Source organism: Giraffa tippelskirchi, chromosome 8 (genome assembly GCF_054371585.1).
Source record: "Giraffa tippelskirchi isolate mGirTip1 chromosome 8, T2T-mGirTip1v1.2.pri, whole genome shotgun sequence".
Classification (NCBI taxonomy): Eukaryota; Metazoa; Chordata; class Mammalia; order Artiodactyla; family Giraffidae; genus Giraffa; species Giraffa tippelskirchi.
Window position 1 is genome coordinate 87,354,660 of NC_137282.1, and position 21,482 is coordinate 87,376,141.

At 39.9% G+C, this 21,482-nt stretch overlaps 1 protein-coding gene across 8 annotated transcripts in view; it reads left to right on the forward strand.

Moving 5' to 3' along the window:
- GHR (growth hormone receptor) overlaps positions 1 to 21,482 on the forward strand; it is a 311,185-nt gene that overhangs the window by 92,284 nt on the left and 197,419 nt on the right. The window contains exon 2 of one of the 8 annotated variants that reach the window (XM_081517556.1): positions 10,658 to 10,868. The exons of 6 other annotated variants lie outside the window; for them this stretch is intronic. The gene's annotated coding sequence lies outside the window, so the exon portion shown is untranslated. Of the gene's footprint in view, positions 1 to 10,657; positions 10,869 to 19,869; positions 20,120 to 21,482 lie in introns of all 8 variants that reach the window. One more of the 8 variants, XM_081517554.1, reaches the window with a different exon arrangement.

Below are 21,482 nucleotides of genomic sequence, written 5' to 3' on the forward strand. Positions count from 1 at the left end.
GTTTGACACCTGTAGTAAGTTTTGAGTTGATTTCCCAAATCCTGTTGTTTTGAGATTGTCAGACGTTTCTTAGTGGTGTCTTATTCGTTCCAACTGATAGTGAAGGTTAGGTTACTGCCATTCTGAGTAGATGTATGTTTTACGTTATTAAAATGGCATGTCTTCTGGGCATGATCATGTAGTCCAAACACTTGGATAATTTCTCTTGATGCTGTGCCCTGTTGCCATTGCAGAGTCTAAGGACCACATGAGGTCTTGTGCCTTTCCTGATAGTCTTCTGAACACTTTAGGGTGTGCCAAATCCATTGACACAACGAACTGGCTCAGTGTTCTGTTTTCTGGTCTTCTCAGATTACCCACCAGCTGGAAGTTTAGACATTAAAAACAATGACTGTGATCCTCTCCCTGCACTGCCCTTCCTTCTCCTTCTTTCCCTAAAATTGTTCTCTTGACTCCAGTATATTAATAATGAAAGCATTAATAGTTTTATATGAATATCTTGATAATTATTTTTATTACTATCATTATAATAATAGCATATGTGTGCACAAACACATATACAAAGGGGAGAGAGTGATTGGGAGATAATTAGGCCATTGGATGAAGACTGAAATTTTTTATTAAACAAATTTTGTGAGTGTGTGTGGTGTTGTTTGTTCCCTCTGCAACTCAAATAACTGACTTCTTGGGATGCAGGGAAAACATGCTCAGGAAACAACAGAACCTCCTTTTCCACTGTCGGTATGGAAGACATATGCAAAAGAAATGAAGGGATGGGTTTGCTGGAGCCAGGGCTCTGTGAGCAATCATACGGGTAGGAAAAAAGGCTCATAGGGAAGTAAAAGCCTGGGGCACTTTCTCCTGGCAGAGTAATCTCGTCCTCATCAGCTTTTCCCTGGCCTCAGAGGTACATGTGGAGTGACCACAGCAGAGTGCCCAGCTTCTCAGATCCCCATCGTCCCCTTCCCAGTGTGAGGAGGGGACACTGCAGGACCATTTCTGCCTCTTCCTGCCATTAGCACACACAGCCTAAATGAACACATCCCAGTGGAGGGGGCAGAGACCTGTTGGCATTTACAGGGATCCAGGGTGATACCTGGTCTTCCCACTAGAGAAAAGCGAGAGAAAGAATGATTCTTTGGGACTCTGAAAATATAAAAACACAAAACAAAAGTTGAAACTGGAGAATCCACTAAAGAGTTGATAAAATGTGCTAAACTCTGCATGGGTCATGTGACTTATTCTTGGTGTTCAAGGAGCCAGAGGCTCTTGTGGTCTGATCTGGAGAGAGTCACTAACTCACTGTGTCACCTTGGCAAACTGATTGATCTCCTTGTGCTGTAGTATTCAGACCAGCTGCTGGAGGGAATGAAAGTAAGACCTCACTGAAACCAGATGCTGCCTCTCTGAAAGGCGTTCAGCAATAAATAATATCATATATACTTTGTTCCTGGCAGCAAGTGCTGAACTGTTATAACCCCCTGTTTTCACTTGCTTCTAAGATTCTGGAAATTTCTCGTTTGGGCTTGAATTTTTCCATGCTTGTCCTCAGCCCAAAGCTCTCTGGAAAGTTTGACCAAAATTTCACTTAGCTGTTTTTCCTGAATGATGGGAGAATGAGGTCAATGCATTGTTTCTTCGGCTCATAAAATAAATGTCAATGTTTGCCTAGTATACGTCAGAAAACCAGCAGAGCTGCTCCGTTTAAAGTGTCTAGTAAAAGAATCATGGGCTGGTCAAGAACGCCTGCAGAAGACAATTTTAGGTTGCTCAGTGTATCCTCTTGTGTTTAAACAAGACCACACACAATTGGGACACACATGAAAAGGTCTAGTCTAGTGTTAAAGATGGAACAGGAAGATTCCACTTAGTCTCTCAGGAATCCATCCCCAGCTAGTTACCAAGAGGCGGTCGCAGCTACCATCCGTTCTCATCTTTCTTGACCACTTGCTCCATGTCCTTGCTCTGTGGTTCCTAAAGACTTCATGATTATTTACTGTCACTGACCCCCTTGTCTACCTTTTAAATAAAGTAGACCTTGTCTTTCAAGTGGACTTCAAAGCAGCCTTCTGTGATCATCAAACTAGCTCATGCATTTCTTCAAAGCACTTGCAGCCTAATTACATACATGTGTAATGACTTCAGCTGTGCTTCCCCACTAGACCCACAGTTCCATTATGGCAGAGCCCATGTCTCTCTTACTTATTTTCCCTGTGACACTTAGCTTTAATGCTGAGCATATGGTGGAAACTCATTGCTAAATGAACTAAATCACTCGGAGTGCAATTGTTCTTACTGGCATTTGTTCATAGATTTGTCCATTCAGACATGCATGCGTGTGTTCAGCAAGTATCATTATCTGTTTTATGCCAAGAGCTGCTGGGAATCCGTCCTTTGGTTGATGACGCAGAAGTTCTTAAGGATTTATTATTTATACACCAAAACAAGTATATTATGTGGGTACCATTACTATTCCTATAATTGGAATATTGGGCTAATAAAGTAAAAGCAGACCCAGGAAATTTATCATTTACTGAGCATCTGTTATGTGCCAGGCTCTGTATTAGGTACTGAAAAGAGAAAGATTGGTAAGAAACAATCTCTGTCAAGAAATGTCCTATAGGCTATTGGTAGCAAGAAGACAAATCCTGAAATAACTATTACTCAAGGCAGAATACAGTAGTCAGGTGAGAGTTAAAAGCATGAGAGAGCTTGCTGTGCCACAAGGTACCTTGTGACCTTGTGCAAATCTCCTGAAGAATCAAGGAAAGATTTCTGGTGTTCCCTTTATGGTCAGAGGCCCGCTGAGGATAGGCAGTTAGTTGCACTTCCTCTCACAGCCACATGGGGCTCTCCTTAACCCTACCAGCTTTGCACTCTGTGCCTTCAACCTTGAGAAACGGGTCCAGTCTCTCAATATTGGAAAACAAACTTGCCATCAAGATCATTATTATATGCATAAGACCCCCAAGATCTCTTTATGCTTTATACAAACATGGGTACATTTTTGCCTCTAGCTTTCCTTGTTTCACCCTAAGTTTGAAGAATGTATGGCAGAAACCGAAGTGTGTACATTTATAGGCAATTGGCTGGAGGACAAACAGCTCTCTACACTCCAACCACACTGATTTTTTCCTCATGTTCCCTAACCCACCAAGCTAACTATCCTCTTGCCTGGAATGTTTCACCCTCAGATTTTGGCATTTCTGGCTCCTCTTGTCATTCTGGTCTCAACTCAAAGGTCTTTTGTGACCCAGTAACCAGCCATCCCTACCCTTGTTTCCATTTACTTTCTATCACATCATCCTATTATGCTTCCTTTATAGCATTTAACCATCTGATAGTTTTTCACTCATTGTTGTTCAGTCACTAAGTCATGTCCAACTCTTTGCAAGCCCAGGGACTGCAGCACCCCAGGCTTCCCTGTCCTTCACTATCTCCCAGAGTTTGCTGTCCATGGAGTCAGTGATGCTGTCTAACCATTTTTCTCTTGCTTACTGGCTGTTGTAAATTTTCTTCCAGTAGAATTCTCAGTTTCATGAAATAGGAAAGCTTTAGTGCTGATTTAGAGTGTCCTGGAAAGTGTATGATGCACGGTAGGTGCTCAAACATGCATATTGAATGACTAATTGAATACAAGAATGGCCAGAGGCTGAGGGCAGTGGTCGAAACCTATTATGCTCTTTGCCTGAAGAAAACCTCTTGTCTGCCGATCTTCAGGTGCCTTTGCCTTGGCACCAACCCAAACCTACTCTCTACTGGTGAAGCAATAGACACTAGGATGATATATATCCATGCTCTTCAGATTAAAGGATGCAGCTCTAGTACAGGCTCCTTTGGTCTCTACTGTAAAAATGCCATTGCTGAGACCAGTATGTTTTAAGATTTCATCCATAGTTCTTATTCTAGGGCTTCTGGTTATCACTGACTTCCAGGTATAATTTAGAATGTCATTTCAGGTTTATGAAGCTCTGTATGCTGTAGGTCTTCTCTGAAACTTTTTCAACACATCTTAAAAACTTGACAGTTTCTCTTGCTAATGATTTTCATCTGCCAAAGAGTCTATCTAGTTAAAAATCAGATCACTGAAGATATCTCAGGTGTGTGTGTGTGTGTGTGCGAAGTCACTTCAGTCTTGTCTGACCTATGCAACCCTATGAACTATAGCCCACCAAGCTCCTCTGACTGTGGGATTCTCCAGGCAAGAATATTGAAGTGTGTTTCCATTTCCTTCCCCGGGGTGGGGAGAGTGGTCTTCCTGACCCAGGGATCGAACCCATGTCTCTTATGTCTCCTTCACTGACAGGTAGGTCCTTTACCACTAGTGCCACCCAGGAAGCCCCACCTCAGGCATACATTTTTCATAATACTTAGGCTGATTGTGTTTTAAGTTGATTTTACCCTATTGGGAAAACCTAAAGGAGGAGGGGGGAAAAAACTCACTTCTCTTTTTTAAAAGAGAAGATTTTATTGGGGTTGAGTTCTAGTTTCATAAAATGGATTTCTCTAGTTCTTAACTGAATCAAAAATGAAGCAAACAGACAATTTGGGGAAATAGTTTGGGGTGACCAGGTTTTGACATATCCATAGGTTCTCTCAGCTATTTAAAAATGATCTTGAAAGACTTATTTGCATTCCCCAAATTAAAGATAGTAGCCCAAAGGAAAGACTAAAGTTATGATTTTTGCTCAGGTTGACTTTTGGGGTGTTACAAATTTACAAGAGTTTTTGAAGTGGAGACATGGATAGGACCTTTGTACAAAGTCAGTTGGCCAAAAGAAACACTTCATTGCCCCATAATTTTGTGTTGCACGAGGGAAAACATCCCAAGCATTATGCCATTAAGGGGACCCAGATCACCAGATTTGTAAGAAAAGCCCAGTAGTTGGTTGAGCCACTTTGTGTGTAAAGGGTGGTGCAGATTGACTGCCAAATTTCTTTCAACACAAGAAAAGATAATTTACATGTCAAAAAATAAAATTTTCTCATCCATTATGTAAGAAATTTATGTATGTTAGTACTTACCAGAAGAAATGGCACAGATATATTCTGTTCTTCAGCAGTCTGTTGAAATATCTTGATTAAAGGCATTTTCAACTCAAAGCTTGAGGGTGACAGTGTAAGTACAGATAAATTCAGTTCTAATAGATTGATCTTTCCATCATCTTACCACTTTTTTCCCCCTGCTCTGGCAACTGTATTAGCTATGGCAATCATCAGAACACTGTAAAGGTATAAACGTTTTTCTCTGGTCTTGAAATGTTAAGTCAAAAATCATCTCTCTGCACTGCCCCCACCCCCGCCTCAATTACTCCTAGCTCATCCTGAAAAAGAGCATAGTGTCTAATCATCACTGTTGAGTGCTGCCTGCATGGGTTGCCATTGTTACTGTTTGGGCAACTTTTCTCACTCCTAAGGTTCTTTCTCCCCTTAAAGAGTATCAAACCCCAAAGATCACGCACCTTGTGCTGAAGTGTTGGCTATGCTTCTGTTCAGCCAAGGCTCATTTACTGGAGGAGAAAAAGAACATTTTATTAGGGCCTATAATTTTCCAGACATTATGCAAGGTAATAGAGGAGGCACAGATGAGGTCTTGCTTTTGAAGTCTTAGATCTCTTTCCCTTTGGGCGCTGGGGACTGAGCAGGCAGAGCTGAAAAGCCGTGGATGATTTTAAAATTTATTTAGTTTTGTAAAGCAGATGATCACATTTGTCAGGCACCCTTTCCAATATTAAACAGTGTCAGTTTAACACCAAATATAATAAGCCTCTATCTCCCGAAGGGAACTTCTAGTTTGATAAAGACCACATCCAGCTTGTTGTCGGACAGGCTGTGATAAACTAAGCAAGAGTTTGACAAAGAAAGCATGCAGCTTCAGAGCTCAGAAAGATCCTGCCTGATTCAATGACTGAGGAAAACTTTCTGAAGGAAGAGACAGGAAAATTTGGTAGGTTGTATTACAAGATGAAAAAAAGCCAAAACATGGAGAGAAAGGAAAATAGAGGGCACTCCAGGTACTATAGAACATATCAGTTAAAAGTTGGAGTATATCCATGTAACAAATTGAAGGACACTGAGTGTATCTTGCGGAGAGGGCAATGGCAGCCCACTCCAGTACTCTTGCTGGAAAATCCCAAGGACAGAGGAGCCTGGTGGGCTACAGTCCATGGGGTCGCTAGAAGTCGGACTCGACTGAACAACTTCACTTTCACTTTTCCCTTTCACGCACTGGAGAAGGAAATGGCAACCCACTCCAGTATTCTTGCCTGGAGAACCCAGGGATGGGGGAGCCTGGTGGGCTGCCGTCTATGGGGTCGCACAGAGTCGGACACGACTGAAGTGACTTAGCAGCAGCAGCAGCAGCAGAGTGTATCTTGAAAGACAGAATAGGACCAGTTTGGATGGAATACTGATTGCCAGCTAAGGAGTTAGGGCCCAAGCATGGGAAGTCATTAAATAATACTAAACAAGGAATGTTATATTCAGAGATGGACTTCTGCTTCCTGGCAACAAAGGGCAAGAAGGATCAGAGACAAGAGTCAGAAAACAGGGGGACCAATGAGGAATATGTGGTGGTTAATAGTCTTTAAAATGAGCAAAGAGGCAGATATACTGTTGGTGATGATCACAAGAAAACCCCTTCACCAATTAGTGTCTTCCAAAGGAGTAGGGTCTGTCTAGAACACAAATTAAATGGAACATCCAATGGAGATTCATGCAGTAGGTGAATGGGTGGTCTAAATATGGAATTAGGAGCAATACCTAATGATGTAATAGATCAGTCAGCGATATATACTAGAAGCTGCTGCTGCTAAGTCTCTTCAGTCGTGTCTGACTCTGTGTGACCCCACAGACGGCAGCCCACCAGGCTCCCCTGTCCCTGGGATTCTCCAGGCAAGAACACTGGAGTGGGTTGCCATTTCCTTCTCCAATGCATGAAAGTGAAAAATGAAAGTGAAGTCGCTCAGTCGTGCCCAACTCTTCACTACCCCATGGACTGCAGCCTACCAGGCTCCTCCGTCCGTGGGATTTTCCAGGCAAGAGTACTGGAGTGGGTTGCCATTGCCTTCTCCATATACTATAAGGCATATATTCAAATATGTACATATATACTAATCTCTTTGGTTAAAGTCCTGGCCATCTCATCATTCTCTGCAGCATCAGCAGTGCTGTGTGCTTCGACCAGCAGTAAAGGCAGCTTTGGCCCATTTCCCGTTTGTTGTTCTACCACTGTGCAGAAGTCTGAGTCTGGAAGGTGAATCTGTCTGGCCAGTTTTGAGTTTGACAGTCTGAATGAAAGTGGATGTTCTGACAGGTGCTGTGTCAGACACAGCTTAACCCTTGGGTGGGTTGATTAGTTCCTGCTTGGTTGAGGCTTCAGCAAATTTCACATTTGTAAACAGTCTACTTATCATCCCTTCTTTCCCTAAAATACAAGATCTGGAACTTCTTTTGGATCTATGATTTTTAAATCTTCCATTATTCACTAAAAATGGAGACAAAATCCATTCTTAGAACCAGAAATAAAAATGAACAAATTAAACGACGCTTCATCTTTTCTAAGTTTATTATGCCAGCCCTGATTTCTTCACCTGAAATAAATTAAATGTAGAATTAGCACTAAAGAGAGAGTTTGAATTTTTTCTCTTTTGAACACTGGCTACAACCTACAACACACATTAAAATTCTGATGGAAGAAGAAAAATTGTCATGTAGCTTTCCAGCTTTAGAAATAACTGACAAGCTGTGAGGAAGACTTAGACAGTCAGACATTCAGGAACAAATGGGTACACTTAACTCTGAAATGATTGTTATGAAAGAAAAAGTCCACGCTGTCTTAAAAAGCATTCATAGTGCCAGTATAGTTAAAAGGGCAAAATGAGCCATGGATGGAAGTCAGTGGCAACTAGGGGATTCTTATCTATTGCCTACTCTTCCTCTTAGCTTAAAGGAGGAACTTCCAGAATACCTAAAACATGTAGACTTCAGAAAAACTGAATTTAGCAAAGGATGGCAAACCTGAAAATACGCCAGAATCTTAGATGTGGACTAAAATTTGACCTGAGTATCAATAGTTGTTTCAAAACTGGCATCAATCAGTTTAGAAGCACTGTTCAGTTCAGTCACTCAGTCGTGTCCGACTCTTTGCAACCCCATGGACTGAGAACGCCAGGCCTCCCTGTCCATCACCAACTCCCGGAGTTCACCCAAACTCGTGTCTGTTGAGTCGGTGTAGTCATCCAACCATCTCATCTTCTGTCATCCCCTTCTCTTCCCGCCTTCAATCTTTCCCAGCATCAGGATCTTTTCAAATGAGTCAGTTCTTCACATCAGGTAGCCAAAGTATGGAAGCTTCAGCATCAGTCCTTCCAATGAATATTCAGGACTGATTTCCATTAGAATTGACTGGTTGTATCTCCTTGCAGTCCAAGAGACTCTTAAGAGTCTTCTCCAACACTACAATTCAAAAGCATCAATTCTTCAGCACTCAGCTTTCTTTATAGTCCAACTCTCACATCTATACATGACTACTAGAAAAACCATAGCTCTGACTAGACGGACCTTTGTTGGCAAAGTAATGTCTCTGCTTTTTAATACACTATCTAGGTTGGTCATAACTTCCCTTCCAAGGAGTGTCTTAATTTCATGGCTGCAGTCACCATCTGCAGTGATTTTGAAGCCCAAAAAAATAAAGTCTGCCACTGTTTCTTCATCTATTTGCCATGAAATGATGGGACCGGATGCCATGATCTTAGTTTTCTGAATGTTGAGCTTAAGCCAACTTTTTCACTCTTTCACTTTCATCAAGAGGCTCTTTAGTTCTTCTTCACTTTCTGCCATAAGGGTGGTGTCATCTGCATATCTGAGATTATTGATATTTCTCCCGGCACTCTTGATTCCAGCTTGTTAGGACTGATATATAGAAACACATATCTGATATTACAGATTCTAATTTATTGGTTAAATTACTATGCATTAACCAGATTATAAATTGATCTTGTTTATTTTATATACTTCCGTCATTCAGAATACTTTTCATTATACTTGTTTTCTTTACTATACTTAATTTTTTTGAAATAATGTATGCACTTATTTCAGTGCTTTAAAGTATTTTGAAACCAATCTTGCTAACAGTTAAAGGACTGTTGTCTTAAAAGTGAAATACTGTTCATTAGAAGGATCTGTGAAATAATTTACATTTGTTTGTTATAAAGTAGTTACAATGGAAGAAAAGTGGGAACCTTGTAAGAACTCAAAGCATAAAAATGCCTTTACCTTTTCAAGGGAAAAAAAGTAATTGGAAATAAAGTCACAGGACTTTAAAAATTTTTTAAGTATGGCTGCAACTCAGTAGGTGCTGTGGAAATGACTACCAGAGACAAATCTTTAAACATGCAAGACATGTCAGTTTTGCACAAGCTGTGTCATGTTCAGAAGTAGATTGTTGGCACAAACTAAGTTATCTATTCTCTTAGTTTTTCATCTCTTTCAATAAGAGCAGCTAAATAGTTTCTAGAGCTGCAGTTGAAGCTGCTCTGGCTAACTCGGTGGAAACATACTTGTGAAGCGTGGTGCTATTGTAGGACATGCAGGTAAAATATACAAGGGACACATTTCTACATACATGGAAATATACATAGAAGCCTATTTGGAGTAATTATGGTGGTGGTTTAGTTGCTAATTTGTGTCCAACTCGCAACCACATGGACTGTGGCCTGACAGGCTCCTCTGTCCATGGGATTCTCCAGGCAAGAATACTGGAGTAGATAATCCTCTCCTTCCCCAGGGGATCTTCCCAGCCCAGGGATCAAACCCAGGTCTTCTGCATTGCAGTGGATTCTTTACCGACTGAGCCACCGAGGAAGCTCATTGTTTCTTAAAAGTAAAATCAAGGAAGCTAATTATCGACTTTCTCAGAATATTCTCTGCAGTCATTTGAGGCAGCGAGTGTGGTATCCTGGTGCCTCTGTACTTAGGAACTGAGATGACCACAGATGTATGCCATTCATCCTGGATGTTCTGAACGGGGTTTCTGCCTGTACTGCCCTTTTATGGTCACTATATTATTATTTTGATGTTTCTCAACCAACTGCGTCACATAGTAGTATGTGAAATATTTTGATTCTTGTTTTAGTGGGTGTTTGCTGGCAGGTTTTCTAATAGTCCACTTGAGTAAAAAGAACCAGCACTTTCAGAGCCATTAGTTGCAAATTCAGGGAGACTAAACAGAACCCCCCTATCCAGCTTACTGAGGTCTTGTTTGTGTGACTTCAGGGAGAGAGATTGAGAACCGTTCATTAATCATTGTATGCATGCATGCATGCTGCATGCTATAAGTCACTCCACTCATGTCCTACTCTTTGTGACCCTATGGACTGTAGCCCGCCAGGCTCCTCTGTCCATGGGATTCTCTAAGCAAGAGTACTGGAGTATCATGCCCTCCTCCAGGGGATCTGCCTGACCAAGGAGTCGAAGCTGTGTCTCTTATGTCTCTTGCATTGGCAGACAAGTTCTTTACCACTAACACCACCTGGGAAGCCCCTTATTAATAATTATGCCCCCTAATCAGACAGTTTTTCAGTGGAGTACTGAAGCACTTAAATCAGCGTGCTTCTTGAAGGCTAGTGAGGAATATAGCTTTTTTCACTTTCATCAGGCTCTGCTGGCACCAGACCTCTGGGAAGCCTTGTGACAGGACCTGGCCTGAGCAGCATCACATGTGATTTGCTTTTCTTCTTGGGAGTTCCACTCTGTGGCTTTTCTCTGGAATCTGTGAAGACAGTGTTTCTCAACCTAAAAACTGGGATTGAGTAACTGCCCTTCCTCCTCATACCAGTTGACTGAGGGTCAACTATTAAGCCATAGGGGTAAGTGCAATGGATGTGGGGGTGACTGTCATGAATTCAGTGACTGGAACCAACCTGAGTCACTGTACCAGCCTTTCCATCTCAGTGTCATCACAGGGATGGATGCTCCACACATGGAAAGTCAACATAGTGTATCTCTAGCTTTCCATCTGTACAATACTTACTGTGCTTGTCACCTTTGACTCTGGTCAAGGGTATAGACTTGGGGCTCTTTGAACTGCTTTGTTTTTTTTTTTTTTTTTTGGCTTGTTCGTTTGTTTTTGTTCCTGTTTGGGTTTTTTGGTAGGTAAGAAGTGGACTTATTTAGAGAGAAACAGACTCCACAGTGCGGGCCCTCTCCAAAGGTGAAAAGTAAAAGTGTTAATTACTCAGTTGTGTCTGACACTTTGCTACCCCATGAACTGTAGCCCACCCGGCTCCTCTGTCCATGGAATTTTCCAGGCAAATGTATTGGAGTGGGTAGCCATTCCTTTCTCCAGGGGAACTTTCCGACCCAGGGATCAAACCCAGGTCCCCTGCATTGTAGGCAGATTCTTTATCGTCTGAGCCAAGGTGAGGGTGGCTCAAAAGATGGCTTGGTTAGTGCTTATGGACTGGGTAATTTCATAGGGTAATGAGTGGATGGAATTATTCCAACTATCCTGGGGAAGAGGCAGAGATCCCAGGATTCAGGCCACTGCCTACTTTTTGGTCTTTGATTATCTGGACTCCTGAACTGTCTTGGAGCTGGTGGGTATGTCACTTAACTTGATGATGTGTTAATGATGAGCATACACTGAGGCTCAATGTCTAGCGGAGGTAGACTTGTCTGCCATCTTGGACCTATTTGGGTCTCATCAGTTTATGTTGTGACTTTGGACTATGTCATTCTTTTAAACTGCCCTACCCTCTTCCCTCCTGATTCCCGCTCAGAGACTTGACTTCATGTTCTTATGGGAAAGAGAGGGGTGGCAGTCCATCTTCTTTAACTGCTTCAAAGCTGAGTATGGGTGTCAACCCTGACCTACTTTGTTTTTTATGTCATTTTCTTAATGCACTAAGGATGCTACAATAAATGCCTGTGTACTTGCCACCCAGATGAATACATCAAACGTAAACCTATTTCCCATGCCTGCTTCATAGCCATTCTTTGTAAAGAAACAAACTATATGGGTAAATGTGAAGTCTCCACTTGAACCTTTTCCAGTCTTGCCATACTCTCTGCCACTCCAGAGGATACAGCTTTCATATATTGGCATTTGCACAATCCTGTTTTTATACTTTTGAATTTTACTACAAATATGAAACATGCTTATTATATACATGAACCAAATTATTTGCATGTTCAAGTGTGTATTTTTTACTTTGGGTGTGGAATGTGTTACTCTGGCAATTGCTACTTTAACTACCAAGCATTTTTTTCAGAACTCACCTTCATGGCTATATTACCCTAGTTCATTTTTTTAATTGCTGTGTATTACTCCATCTTTTGAAAATATCACTATCTATTCCCACACTGATTGGAATTTGAATTGATTTCATTGTTTCACCAAAATAATTGATACTGAAATAAATATCCCCTTGGACATATGTGATAGAGCTTGTCTGGAGTACACATCAATGGAAACTTGCCACATCATAGGATTATGTGCATTTTTGTGTCTGTGAGATATTACCAAATTCCTCTACCAATTGCACAACCAGTTTATACTAGTATCAGCAATATGTGAGAACCCTCCCTTCCCCAAGTCCCTGCCAGCACTTGATTACTCTCAGATTTAATTATCTGAGAGTTGATGGATACTGCATATGAATCTCATTGTTTTAACTTTCATGACTCATTATTTATGAAATTGAACATCATTTGTGCAGGGCCATTTGGATTTCCTCCTCTGTGTCTTTTTCTACTCTCTGTCCATTCTTTTCTTGTCTATCCTCACTATTGATTTATAGAAACGTGTGTATACATGGGATCCTAATGTATATGTATCTTAATATATGTTTATTTTTCATGATATGCATTCATATGTATGTGACTAACCCTTTGTCTATTATACACATAGAGAATTTTGCCTCCCATCTGTTGATTGCATTGTAATTTTTATGACATCTTTTAGCACAGATAATTTTAAATTTTTGATATAGTTAAATTTCCTTGTTATTCTGCTTTTTGTGCTTTGCTTAAGAAATCATTTTCTCCTCCATGGTTATATTTTATATTAACTCCTCCCATATTCTAAAGTGCTTTAATTCATTTATGAAAGTTTTGTTTTAAATAAGTAGACTTTTAATTTACATGGGGTTAATGAATGTGTATGGTGTAAAGCATGAATCTTTTTTCCCATGTGAAAATCTAGTCCCAACGCCATTAACTGGAAAGCTTCATTCTGTCTCCATTGTTTGTATTGTCTTCTCTGTTATACACTAAAATCCCATATATGCTTTAGACTTTCTAGGCTCTTTTTTCCCACTGATCTGAACTTTCCTATCCTTACAAGATACCATGCCATGTAAATACTATTTCTTTATAATAAGCATTTTTATGTTATAGTGAAAGTCTTCAAAAATTTTACTTGTACTTCATTATAGTGAGAGTCTTCAAGTTTCACTTGAAGAATGCCATTAGGTATAGGTTTGGAGGTGACCTATTTTTGTCAGATTAAGAAAATTGTTCTCTAGTTCTAGTTTCTTAAGAGAATTTATAAATAAATATAAATTATAACATCAGTCTTCTGCATGTTAAAATAACCATTTGACTGCCTTTTCTAAATTATTAATGCTGAAAATTATATTGAGCCTCTGTAAATGAACTATCCTTAATTTTGAGTCTAAATCTTACTTGAATGGGATGTATTACTATGTCATTTTTGTTTCATTTTTTAGTCTTAAAATGTATTTTGGTAAACATGCTTTTATGGGTATTGATGTAAATAATTTTTAGAAATGTTTCTTAGAAAAGTTAAAAATGCAGATGTTTTCCTTTCATTTTATTTCAAATATAGTCATTACCTAGGAAAAGGGATTCTCCATTTTCTGCCTATTGAGAATTTAAACATTCCTAGAACAAAAGCCTAAAACATCTCCTTTTCCTATTTTCTAAACTCTGTGAAGACTGTCACTTTTCAAAGAAATGTGATCAGGCTCAGCTTCTCTCTCCCTTCCTAGTCTGTCTGGTGGGCTGTGACTCCCTCAGTCTTCGCGGGGGAGGGTCCCCAGCACCACTCTGCTAATTCTTAAGACAGGCGAACCTGCAAAGACCACATTGTCAGCACCCACCACATGTCCATGTATCTATCCATGTACCGCTCAGTTGGGCTGCTCACTCCCACATCAAGCACTGTTAGCGTTCCCATTCCACAGGCACCATCTATCTTTCTAACAGAGTAGAGAATCTAGTACATTTTAGTCATCCTTTGAGATAATGTCAACTATCTCCCATATTTTTATTGCCTAAAATGTATTTTCATCTTTTTTGATCAATAAGAAATGTGATTAATATTGTTTTTACAAGCAATATGGAGTTGAATTAGCCATCTGGTTTTGCCTTTCTCTTCCTCATCATTTATTTATTTATCTAGTAAATCCTTACCGCATTTTTCCTATTGGCCTGCCATGGTTATAGGTACTTGGAGATACAGCAATGAACAGTACGAATAAAGTCCCTAAACTCATGTAGTTAATATTCTAGTAAGAGAAGAAAGAAAAAAGTTAACGACTATATAATATAAATGCTATGGGGAAAAAATGAGTTTGAGGGTTATTACTGATGTAGGTTATCAGGAAAGAGCTCACAGATAAAGTGATATTTGAATGGATACTTAAAGGAAGTCTGGGAGAAAAGTACCCTATGCAGAGAAAATGGCATATGCTTCCTGAGGGCTAAGAAACATCAAACAGTCTAATGTTGGAGCAGAATGAGCAAAAAAAAAGTAAGGTGGTTGATGGCAGCAGAGATAGGGGATGAGAGTGGGGGGTGAGGGTTGAGGGGATCAAACAAGATGCTCAGACCACTGTGAGCGTTTTTGCATTTACTCTGAGTGAAATGGATACCATTAGAGAGCCTTAAATAATTGACATGTTCTTGTTTTATCAAGATTAAGATCTTGGTGGGTGGCTAGTGTATGTGGACATAAGATATTCAAGACCAGAAAGTAGACCAATTAAGAAATTATTATAGTAATCCAGATAAGAAACATTAGTATCTTGGATAAGGAAAATAAAGATGGGGGATGGTAAGCAGTGATCACATTCTGGATATAGTTGGAAAGTATGTCTAATGGGATTAGCTCATGAATTAATCAGAGATATGAGTGAAAGGCCTGAGAATCTGGAAGGATGAAGGTGATTTAGGTTGAAATGACCAAGACTGTAGAATGAGCAGGTTAGGATGGTAAAATCAGAAGTTTGGTTGTAGATTTATAAGTTTGAGATTCCTGTCAAACATCCAAGGGAATTATTAGTCATTGGATAGATGAGTCTGTCGTTCAAGGAAAGGTGTGAATTGAAGTTATATATTTGGAGAACATAATCATAGATGATATTGATGTCATAATACTGAACGAGGCCACCTAGGGAGTAAGTGTAAATAGGGGGAAAAGGAGAGAAGTCCTAGGGGTATTCCAGTATTACATGGTTGAGAAAATGAAGCGGACAGAGCAAAATCGACCATAATTAAGTGTCCAGTAGGGTGGGAGAATCAGTGGAGAGTGTAGGTTATCACTAAAGAGCTCACAGATAAAGTGATCAGATTAAGGTAGTGTTTCAAAGAGAAGGCCACTGTGTCATATGTTGTTTTAACAGTTCAAATAAAGATGATTAAAAAATAGCTACTAGATTTAGCAATATATTAATAGAAGTCATTAGAGACCAGGACAAAAGCTATTTAATTGGAGTGGTGGGGATTAAAGTCTGATTTGAGTGCATTTGATGAAAGAGACAAAAATTAATTGGTAGTAAAAACATAATGCAATTCCTTCAAAAAGCTTTCTTTAAAAGGAAGAAGAGAAATAGCTCAATAACTACAGGATAGTAACTGGAGTAATTGGAAGAGAATCTTTTTTTTAAGAGACAACAATTTCAGCATTTAAGATTTTTTGTCTTCTTGGAAAATAGCTCCTTTAGTAATTATTTAAATTAGAATATTTAGGTTGTAAACTCAGTTTTCATATGCCTCTGGCTCTGCTGTCCACCCATGCCAAAGACTTAGGGAGGATTTAGCTGGGTATCAATTTCTAAATAGATGGTTATTTTTCTACCACTTGGAAGGTTTTCATTTGTGTCCTGTTATCTGTTGTTGCAGAGAGAAAGTCTTCTACTTGTCCATTTGAGTTTCTTACTAGGTAATCTGCCTCTATGTAAAGGACTTTTTAAGACTTTTTTTCTTTAACCTAATGCCCTAGAGTGGGTATACTTTTTTATTTATACTACTCAATGATTACTTTTGCTTTTAACCTGAAAACTCATTTTATTCTTTAATTTTTATAAAATTGTCGATAACAACCTTTTCCAAAACGTATTCTTTGCAGTTAGAATTTAATTCAGATTCCACCCTGTGTATGTTGGAGCATCTCAATCTGTCTTCTTTGGTGTGTAATCGCTCTTTCACATTTTCCAGTACTACTGTCTTAATTTTTTTTTTTTTTAAAGTAAGCCTAGCATTGAAGTATTTAGCACAGAGGAGGAAGTACAAAGTGTAAACTTGCATGTTGGCTGCATTTCCAGCACTAGTTATTTTTAAGGCTAATATACTATATCATGCAGCTGGTTCAAAATCAAGTGAAGGATTAAAAGCCTAGGGTTATTCTGATATCAGTCTGGCAAAATCAAGCCAATTGAAACACTCTCCTATTTTCTCTTCTTGCTACACCGTCATTCCTAGAGAATAACTAAGAAACTGTTCCTTAAAAAATGCATAAAAGAGCAGAAATAAAAAGGTAGGAACTCCAACAAAGAAAATAACAAAAAGGGGAGGACATATATAGGTAATTCACATTAAATGTTTCAAAGAAGTAACCTCACTAATTTTCAAATAACTATATTAAAACAATAGAAGATCATTTTTACCCATCAAATTAGCAATGATGGGAGGAGAATAAAGTTTTTTCTGACAGTTGTACACTGATATTGAAGTTCTCTGTTGGTCTGGTCGGAGTCTAAATTAAGATAGTTTGAAAGCATTGAGTAATATTTATCAAAAAACATTATAAATTTTTACCACTTTCACGCAGTAACATTGTTTCTGGGAATCAATCATTTGGCAATAAATGGAAATATAGGCCAAGTTCCCCTCCCTGCCAGGAGATATTTATTGTATCATTACTTATGATATTTAAAAATTAGAAACAGTCTATATCAATGACCTACAAACTTGTTTGACTTCTGTCCACAGTAAGAAATAATCAAGTCTTCATAGTGAGCCAATAGTCATACACACACATTAAAAAAAATTTCATGTGAAGAAACCACCATTCCATTCCATTTGTCTTAGTCTGGGCTTCTATAGCAGAAATACCATAAACCGAATGGCTTATAAATAACAGAAGTTTATTTCTCACAGTTTTGGACACTGGGAAGTCTATGATCAAGGCACCAGCAGATTCAGTGTCTGGTGAGAGCTCACTTCCTGGTTCACAAATAGCTGTCTTTTTGCTATGTCCTCACATGGCAGGAAGGTGGCGCAGGCTCTCTGGAACCACTTTTGTAACAGCCCTGGTCCTACTTACTCATGAGGGCTCTACCCTCATGATCTAATCACCTCAAGGCCCCCCCATGTCCATTTCAACATATGAATTTGGGTGTCAGGGGGCACAAATATTTGTTCCATAGCATCAATTCCACCCCATCCATTTAAACAAATTGACAAAGCTGGTTTTGAGACACTAAATTGACTCCACAGCCTGATTATGGGTTATGGCTCAGTTTAAAGAGTACTCGCACCTGACTAGGAATATGATGGAATATTAATTCATACAGCCATGTATATTCAGTTCTTTATTTTGGTTTAGGATGTGTGCTAAGTTGCTTCAATGGTGTCTGACTCTTTGCAACCCTATGGACTGTAGCCCCCCAGGCTCCTCTGCCCATGAGATTCTTCCGGCAAGGATATTGGAGTGGGTTGCCATGTCCTCCTTCCAGGGGATCTTCCTGATCCAGGGATTGGACCTGTGTCTCTAATGTCTCCTGCATTGGCAGGCAGGTTCTTTAACACTACCACCACCTGGGAAGCCCTTGGTTTGGGATAGGTGGGGATTATACTTTTTCAGGCAGCAAGGGAGAGGATGTTTCCATGTAACTCCATACAACAGGGACTTACTGTGTAGACACCAGATCTCTGTGCCTGTGCCCAGTCATCCTTCTGTATCTCCCTCTATCTCCCTCTCACTACCTCATGTACCTTTCATGGATTTTTCCTGATGTCCTCAAGCTCGCTGTCCTCTTACTTGTTACTTCTCCAAGCTGATAGTCTGCCTGGGTCATCCAACATTTAATTTCAATCATTTCATACTGGTCTGCCCTTAATACTGGGACTTCATTCTCAGCCTAATCAATCAATACAGGCTGAACCAGGTTGATTTTGTTTGAACCAACAAAGAATTGCTAAAGCTGCATTTCCTAGAAAAAGTGGCAATCAAATTGGCAGATGCTTGAGACACTAATGTTAAATGGTAAAAGAAAAATAAACAAATTTTTGGTATGGTGTCTGTTTTCAACCTTTGTTTTAGAAACTATTAGAAGGAGAGTGACAGAAAAGGAATCTAAAATTTGTTTTATATTATATTAATTCTTACAAAATTTCTACAAAAATAAGTATTGTACATTTATAACCAGGGGGGAAAAAAACCCAGACTGGCTCTGGGGAAAATAATCACTTTGCAGATTCACATCATGTACCCCTACTTTTTTTTTTTTACCCCTACTCTTGATTTAGCTCATGTTCTTGGTATAAATATCTAAATTTGAAGTACCTACAAATAAAATTCTCCTTGAAACAGAAAGCCTCATGTTTGGATGCAGCTTAGACTAGGGGGACTGGGTGCAAAAACTTAGAAAGATCCTGTTCCTAAGGCCCCATACTTCCCTACTCTTTGTATAACCATTATTTACTGCCAGATTTTATTTATTCAATAAATCCCCTAGTAACTTGAGGTTTGCTAATTTTGTTTGGGATAAGGTTGGGCAGAGTGTCCCCTGTTTTCTTTAATAGACCAAAATATTATTTCTGTCTGTTGATGATGGTCATTACTGTGGGCCCTAATAATTCCCTAAATAAAGCTACTCATTTCTAAATACTTTTGGTTTTAGTGCACTAGAATTCATAACTCTCTCTTAGAAATGGAAGAGGTGTCTCTTAAGGCCCCATGAAAAAAATTCATGTCAGACTGTCATGTGCTCCTGTCAAGTTTCTTTCTTTATACATATTGATGACATTTCAGCATATGCTTTTACATGCATGTGTGCTAAGTCACTTCAGTTGTGTCCGACTCTTTGTGTCCCTGTGGACTGTAGCCCACCAGGCTCCTCTGTCCATGCGTTTCTCCAGGCGAGACTACTGGAGTGGGTTGCCATTTCCTTCTCCAGGGGATCTTCCCAAGGTTTGAAGCCAGGTCTCCCACATTGCAGAAAGATTCTTTACCTTCTGAGCCACCAGGGAAAGCTTATGCTTTTACACATCTTGATTTTTCTTTCCCACTCCTTTTCAGTTGAACCTGAAAAATTCAGTGAAGAAAATTTTTCTTTCAAGAGTAAGCTAGAAAGACCTCAACTGGCTGGTCAAAAAACCACTGCCTAGTTAGTCCTTTATGAGTACTTAAACCCTTATTATCTGAGATCCAACTTCAGTATGTATACTCAATCTCTCAGTCCTGTCCGACTCTTTGCAACCTCATTGACTGTAGCCCACCAGTCTCCTCTGTCCATGGGATTTTCCCAGCAAGAATACTGAAGTGGGTTGTCAGTTCCTCCTCCAGGAGATCTTCCTGACCCAAGGATCAAACTTTTGTCTTCTGCTTCTCCTACATTGCAGGTGGATTCTTTACCACCAGTGCCATCTGGGAAGACTTTCCCACTTCATAATGAGTTCCAGAAATGCTCCACAGATGTAGATGCCCTCATCACTGTGTTTGGTGATCCAGCCCATCAAGCCAGTGGGAGTGGAGAAGGAAAAGTGAAAGGGACATACATTTCCTGAAAGATGTTTCTGCCACTTCTGACATCCTGTAGCCAGAAGTGAGTCTTAGTATGACCAGAGGTGGCTGCAAGGTTGGCTGTGACAGGTACTCTCTTACTGGGTTCTATTACTAATTGAAAGTGGGGAGAGAGGATTTGGGGGGATAACTAGTAACTATTAACTCACATGATGAGTTAATGTTAATTGTATGAACAAGGAAAATCATTTGAATGTTTTATTCACAGGGATGCCATGATCATATTTATTTCAAAAAATAATTTTTCCATAAAAAATGGATTGGAGGGAGCCCGAGGCTCCTCATGGGTGTTGTGAGGCCATTCCTAAAGTCTCAATGAGAGATCATGGCTAGGACTTGGTGGTAGCAGTAGAGACGATAAAGGGGATGGAATGAATTCAAAAGATACTGAAGAGCTAAAGTTGACAGATGAAATGGGGGTAGAAGAGGTAGAGAAGGTAACCCCTAGATTTCTGGCTTGTGTTGCAGACTCAGGAGGAAGACAGGGTTTGGAGATGAGGTATTCATGGACTTCTGAGTCTGACTTTGGAAACATCTGTCAGAAGGGCTGTTTCTACTTGTCCAAAATATCATTCAGAGTAAATGAACTAACAGTCCACCAACTCACAGTCAGGGAGTCTCAAATCTAGTCATTGTCAACTAATCTATTCGAATGAACATTTCCCTGTGAGGTTTTTGTTGTTCAGCAGCTAAGTGGCGTCTGACTCTTTGCAACCCCATGGACTGCAGCACACCAGGCTTCCCTGTCCTTCACTGCCTCCCAGAGTTTGCTCAAATTCATGTCCATTGAATCAGTGATGCCATCCAACCTTCTCATCCCCTGCCACCTCCTTCTCCTCTTGCCCTCAGTCTTTCCCATCATCAGGGTCTTTTCCAGTGAGTCAGCCCTTCACATCAGGTGACCAAAGTATGGGAGCTTCAGCTTCAGCATCAGTCCTTCCAATGAATATTCAGAGTTGATTTCCTTTAGGATTGACTGGTTTGATCTCCTTGCTGTCCAAGGGACTCCCAAGAGTCTTATCCAGCACCACAGTTCAAAAGCATCAATTCTTCCGTGCCCAGCCTTCTTTATGATCCAACTCTCACATCAATATATGACTACTGGAAAAACCATAGCTTTGACTTTACCAGACCTTTGTCAGCAAAGCGATGTCTCTGCTTTTGAATACACTGTCTAGGTTTGTCATAGCTTTCCTTCTAAGGAGCAAGCATCTTTTAATGTCATGGCTGCAGTCACTACCCACAGTGATTTTGGAGCCCAGGAAAATAAAATCTGTCACTGCTTCTACTTTTTCCCCTTCTATTTGCCATGAAGTGATGGGACCAGATTCCATGATCTTAGTTTTTTGAATGCTGAGTTTTAAGCCAGCTTTTTCACTCCTCTTTCACCCTCATCAAGAGGCTCTTTAGTTACTCTTCACTTGCTGCCATT